The sequence below is a fragment of the Lonchura striata genome, chromosome 11 (genome assembly GCF_050655825.1).
Source record: "Lonchura striata isolate lonStrDom1 chromosome 11, ASM5065582v1, whole genome shotgun sequence".
Lineage (NCBI taxonomy): Eukaryota > Metazoa > Chordata > Aves > Passeriformes > Estrildidae > Lonchura > Lonchura striata.
Genome location: NC_140713.1, coordinates 19,867,345 through 19,874,109, shown reverse-complemented (window position 1 = coordinate 19,874,109; position 6,765 = coordinate 19,867,345). Strand labels below are relative to the sequence as shown.

Sequence of the window (6,765 nt, the reverse complement as noted above, 5' to 3'; positions counted from 1 at the left end):
TAACTTTGTATTCAGAAAAAGAACAAAATGTTACATCAAAAGATACCTTCTTCTGGTTCTTGGATTTAAATTGCCTCTCTCGATAAACCCACAGCCTGACCAGAAATGAGTTGATGGATTTTTTAAGAGTTTTCAAGCCAAATTATTCCCTCTCTCCTTTTCTTCCTCCCTCTCTCTCACCTCTGTGTTATCAGCATGGCATTTGGCCCTAAGAGGGGACGTTCCAAGGATGCTGAGCAATCCCAGCTCTGCCAGGGTCTGAGGCCCCAGGGCTTGTGCTGGGTGCCAGAGCCCTTTACCCAAACTAGCCCAGATCCAGATGGAAAAAGAGGCAGGAAGGTGTTGTGAATTTGTATTACTTCAACACAATGGGTTTGTTCAGAGACAGTTTTCAGGCAATAAATGGCTCCTTTGTGTTCCTTCCCTCCCCATGGTAGCTTTCGGAGCTGTATATGTGCATATCATTTTGCCTGTGTATTAACAAGCAAGAAGACTCCCTGGATTCAGGATCCCTCCTTTTCTTCCTCTTCCCACTCCCTCTCCTTCTCCCCAGCTTACAACACCCGCTGCTGCAGCATACAATTAAAACAAAATTAGCAAAATAAGTACAAGTTTATGGTGGGGAGTGGTGGTGGTGGTGGTGGTGGGGGGGGATGACCGAGAATCCTTTCATTTTGCTTCTCCTATTTGGAGAATTGTAAGAGGCTGTAGTGCCTCTTTTTATGAGTGGCTTCCTGGGAGTCGGGACATTTGCTTGTTATACTGTGGCACTGCAAGAGGGTGATCGTCATGGACTATAAAGTAACGGGGAGTCTCACAGCCCCTCCAGCTCAGTAACACAGTAGCTTGGCTCACACGGGAGAGAGGGATTTATAGCTCTGCCTTGTATTTTTTAACATATTTTGACTGCTTTTTATTTACAACCCAACCCAACAGTTCTTCCTTTGTCCCCTGCCTCTCTGCCCTCCTATCTTAATTCTGCCTGTTCGTTGTGGTGTGTTGAAGCCCCAGAATGGTACGAAAAAAATGTCACTTTAGGTGGAGAAGCAACATGGATATAAGTGTTGAACTTTGAGGTGAGTACATCTCCCTTCAGGCACTAAGTGCAGGATAAATATCCAATTTTCTAGGCTATGGGGACGGCAAGGAGAGGATGGAGCTGGGAGGAAGAAGAGAAAAAAAAAATGCTTTCCTTGTTATCAAACTTGCCAAGCTATTTTCCTTATGAGCTTTTGTTAAAGCCCTGTGTCTTTCTCTTATTTAAATAAGTCTAATCTGTGAAGGAGTTCTGAGTTGCTGCTTTTCAAAGCAGTGGGGTGTAGTTCTGTTTTATTAGCTGTCATTGAAGATCTGATGCAGTCATGTCAGAGGCTGTAAATGCCTTGATGCTGTCAAGCCAAAGCCGTGCCTGCTGTCCCTGGCACTGCTTTCAGAGACAGTGTCTTCCAGCTGCTGGGGCTCACAAGCAGCATTTCCCAAATTTTGGCCTGGATTTGTCAGCATTCTTGGGTGGCCATGACCTGGTGGGGTTGGAGAATTAGTAAATCAGGATTAATATTTACAAGAAGGGGGAAGATTTTGAACGATGCAGGCATTGCCTGAATAATTAAGCAGCTTTTGGGAAACCTTGTCTCTCTGTTAGCATTGGCTCCTGGTCCCAGTTCCATTCCATTTGCTCTGCTGAAGCAGTGTGGCATCATGCTGCTGACCACAGCTTGGATTTGGGTTATCTGCTCTTGTTGGAACAATTCCCCCAGAAGCTGCAGTGATGAGTTAACCATCTGAGGTCAAGAAGAGGACATTAAATATAATCAGCAGCTCCCTTAATCTTAAGAGGAGAATCCTCATTTACTTCAATGTGTGTGCTGATCAAAGCATGATAGGAGCTAGGATGTGATACAAGAACAGCTATTTCCCAGGAAGGATTTTTTTTCTCCTCTTTTTAAGGGCAGAAAGGAAAAGCACCAGGAGTTTTGAATTGTTGGAACTTTTTCTCTTGTGGTTCAACTAATGCAGCAAATCAACTGCACTTGACCAGTGCTTTTACATGTTAACTAACAGCTAACATAATCTGAAGCCCTAGGAAAATAGGTTGTAGCACAGATGTAAGACACTGAAGGAAGACAGTAATTTTTTCCTGTAGATGGGAAATGCATATGTTGCCTCACTCACTTGTCATTACTGAAACTATAGGTAGGGACAAAAATAGAAACTACTGACAGCTTGATTTCTTCATGCTGGCACTGAGCTACAGCAGAGCTCTACAAGACCCTATAAATATGCAAGCGAAGGGAAATCCTACACAAGTGCTATCATACTGCTATAGTATACTGAATAGAATTAGCTTTATTGCAACCAAACAGTATGGACAGAGTCTGCTATTCAGAGCTCCCCTATCTCAGGAACAATGTAAAATGTGAACCAAAGGCTGCTAATCTGGCCTGTTTACTGGGAACAGTTCCAAAATATATTGTTGGAAATGACTAGAAAAAGCTTTGCACAGCTCTTATGGAGCAGCCCTTTCTTCTTTTTAAAGTGAAATGTCCTTGCAGAAATTAAACACTCTTTAATAAAAAAAAGGAAAAAAAAAATAAAAAAGGGAAGGGGAGGAGGGTAAGGGATCACTGTGGTTTAAACCACTTATTAAAATTTGTGAAGGATCCAGCATTCATTGAAAATGCTCCCCCCACCCCCAAACCTAAACCAACAAAAACAAGCCAACCTCATGAATAGTTCTTCCTAGCTTCCTGCACATTGAATATGCATGTTAAAGGACAAGGAGCCAAGAGTCGCTGTGTTTTGCTTTGCTTGGAATATTTTTTTCTATGAAAATATTTCCTATTTCATTTTCACATTGCTATTTTTGATATGTCAAAGTCAGGGGCCATGCCAAGGAGAGGCTGGTGAGCTGGCCACAGAGGGGATTTCTGCCATGGTTCACAGTGGTGAACAGAAGCACGATGTACTCCACTTGTAAATGATGCTCCCTGCACCTCCAAGCAGGGCTCACAGACATGGCAAGAGCAGAAAACACTGCTGCTGGGGCTGGGAGGGGAGTAGGTGGGGTGAAACAAGAGTCAAGCAGAATTCAGGGTAAAGGCACCCCCAAAACTGGGAAGTACTCATTAGGCATGAAATCCTGGAGCTTTTCATTGCTCTCAACAGAAAATACTACTTGTGCCATCACGTGAGCCCTGCCAAGTATGTCTCCCCTCAAAAGGACTCCATAATCCCCTTCTTTCATTCACATCTCTAAAGTGGCTCCAAATCCCTCATTTTTCTAAATTGCTGTTGTAAGTTTGCTTCATGATTTAGTTGGTCTCACTTCTTATTTTTTGGATGTGGCAACAGATTCATCCTCATTAGAACTGATCAGTGTATACAACTACAGTGTAAACACTTCTATCTTCCTCCTGGTTCAGGCAAAAAACCTTGACCCCCATACCAGTAGAAGTGAAATGTTTCCAAAACACACAGGCAACTAGAAATGTGACTGTTTAAAAGCCTCCAATTTAAACACGGTTCTCCAGGAAATCATGACCAGGCAAAGATGACTCGTCCCTGATGAGAGGTTTGACTCTGTAACAATTTGTTGGCCTGCTTGTACATTGTTATTTTATTGTCTATACCATGGAGCACTTACCTCTTAATATGTCTGATAATAAAAATCCCACAGAAGTTTAAATTAGTGTAAGGCTCAGCGATCAGGCTTAGCTGTGATCTGGGGTCATTGACCCTCATATCAAATCATGTCACCTTCATTAATAACTGAACCATTGACCCTGAAATTCAAGGAGCTTTCCTATGATTTCCTAAATTCTGGAGCTTTTATCCTGTCAGCCACAAACTCTTACAAGGCAGTGAGATTCCCACTGGCTGACTCTGTCCTCCTCCCGGTTCTTTTCTGCTCTAATCTTGTTCCTGGTATTTTCTGTGTTGTGTTACCTGCCCCAGATTTTGTCATGTAGTGGGTACTGTACAACTGCTGCAGGCTGAGGCCGTGCAAGGATGAGCACTGAGCAGGCTCCTGCCTGTCCAGGTGCAGGGTGTGCACTGAGGGGCTGCACATTTTCTTTTTTAGAGAGCTGACCTTCTAAACTGGTGTGATTGCTGCCAGCATTCACAGCAGAGAGAACAGAGATGGACCTGTAATTTCATTGTGCTGTCCCACACAGCAATATCTACCACATCCTTCCCCCAAAACCTCTCCAGAGCTGCTAGAAGTGAAGAGTTCAGTGGTTTAATTTTCTGTTGTCTTGCCAAGTTAGAATGGGATTAAATGCTCTCAAGGTCTCTGGACTATCACTTTACCCAAAACATCCATCCCAAGCATTCAAAGAGGTATAGAGGCTCTGCATAGCTATTTATTTTAAATGCCTGATTAAAATTTAATGAAAACAGGAAGTCAGGGGAAAAGAATAGATTGCAAGAACGAAGAAATCCAGGGCTTTGTCATTTTTAACTCAACAACACACAACACTGAAGAAAAACCCAACACCCACCACATTCAATTGCAACTGAGGAATATTTTCACAATTGTACTGAGGCCACTAATAGCATATTTTGTCATTGACAGGGGAGTTTATGAATTAAGAATGAAACCAATTTTTTTACTTATTACACAATTTTGATTGTGTTTGTAAATTGTCACCTCAAGGTAACCTAAAATTGCTCTTCTTAAACCCTGCAAACTTTAAGATTTTTTTTGATATTCTATTTTTTTTTTCCTATCTCAGCAGCAATAAATATTGCAATATCACATCCTTAGCAGAGCAGCAGCTCTTCTGTCCTGGTATCTTTCTGGTTTTCCATTCTTAAGCATATCTAATTGTCCAAATAAATAATGAGGGCAGAGACAAAGGACTGATTTTTCTGAATATCAGTCACATGCAAAAGACCTTCATGCTTTTTCTGACTTCTAGAGCTAATTTTTCCTATGTCGCTTGCATGTTTTTATTTTTCCTATATGTCCTTGTTTTACAAGGAAATATCCTCTTTGCTGAAAACATATGAATTAGAAACAGTGTTTTGCCAGGCTGCATTACAAAAAGATTTATATTCTGTTGAAGTCTTCTTGCATTTTTAGGCTGTGGGAAGCAGGACCCCCATAAAGAGGCTGCAAATGCCCCTCAGCCATTTTCCAGTGCCACTGTCACCTTGACTACCCGTAGGTAGTCATGGGGTACTTACAAACCATCAGTGTCCCAATCTGTTCTCCTGTACCAGCCCTATCAAAAATAGATGGATGTTAAAATTCTGTATTAGCCTCTCACTGCAAAGGCAGCATATGTAGGGTTCTCAGCTAGGGCATCCGGTGGCTCTGGATATGGTATAATTATGATAGCTTAATGACAAAATAAGTTTTCACTTGCCAATGTCAAATTAATCCTGTCAGTACATACGTCACTGCTAGTGCATTGCTCAGTGTACCCTTACAATATGCATAATACCATGTCTACTTGCTTCTGCTTCTCATCATGTGGTCCTCTTGGTGCAGATGCTGTTCAGCCACTTAAAGAGCTGTAACACTACCAAGGGAAAGAAGAAAAAAAAAACCAGTATGTTATACTGGAACGAATATAATGAGCCTAAAACCTTGGAAGTCTTCCTTTGTTCATCATTCTTGCTGCAAATAGTCACAGCCTTGTGGATTTCTCTATTATTTCAGCTGTAAAAATCATATTGAAATTTGATGTGAATTATTTCTGGAGGTAGTTAATTGGCTGACTAGGTGTATATGTGAGGAGAGGTAGCAGGGAGCCCATAAGTGACCTTTTCCCTTGTTAGATTGCTCCCTGGCCAGCTGGACATTTGGTATCCTAAGGTGAAGTGTTTTTTAAATTATAGTTTCATGGCTTTGCCCCTTTACAAGACAACAATTTCTCTGTGTTAATTCGCCATATCGAGGGGAGGAAAGAAAGTCAGCTGCTGCAGAATATCCCTTATGCTTTAAGAAAGCATGGCACTAATTGCTGGGAGACTTTTGCAAAACAAAATCCTGTGTGGCTCGGTCCACGCCTGCACACTCCAGTCGTCCCTGCTCCGTGCCAGCATGTCACAGGTGCACACCACAAGGGACAATGCAGCAAATGTAATTGGGAGGCAGGTGGCATTAACTTGGACTCCGTAACACATTCATCCCAAGGTGCACTCGTGCATCTGTTAGAAAGTGAAATAATATATTTTTTTTAAATTCAGTTGGTCTAACAGAGATTTGAGCCATATGAAAATATTTCCCGTCTCCTAAACACAACAGCGAGAAAGTTACTAAAAGTCCTCGGAGACTGTGAGTGAGGTGGGGTGGAGGCTGCTAATCTTAGGGAAAAAGCAAGGGGCTGTCAGTTTACACAGAAGTGGGTCAAGTGTTTTTAACACACTTGAGAGGGCTTTTTCCTCCTTTGCTTTCGCTTTAATATCAGCACAAACTTTTTCTTTCTAGATATGAACCTTTTGTAATTGCATTAGTGCTGCATGCTCTGGCCGAGCCAGTCACTCTCCTGTGCTCAACCTTCCCTGCATCTTTCCAAGAGCCAGGGCAGAGCCTCTCGACATGGGACCCTTTGTATTTCTGCTCTGAGTCCTAACAAAGGGTGTTTATTCTATATCTAAAACACAGAAAGGACCCCAAATGCTTGTACTCTTACAGGGAGCCTGAAAGTAAATCTTGCTGAGCTGAACTGCAGCAATCTCTGGGGTGGAGTATAACAGCTATAGTACAGCATACACAATCCCTCTATAGGAGAGGGAGGCTGGTGCCAATTCCAG

At 42.2% G+C, this 6,765-nt stretch overlaps 1 protein-coding gene across 3 annotated transcripts in view; it reads left to right on the top strand.

Moving 5' to 3' along the window:
- Window positions 1–6,765, top strand: part of MAF (MAF bZIP transcription factor) — a 196,081-nt gene that overhangs the window by 34,956 nt on the left and 154,360 nt on the right. The gene's annotated exons all lie outside the window — the stretch shown is intronic.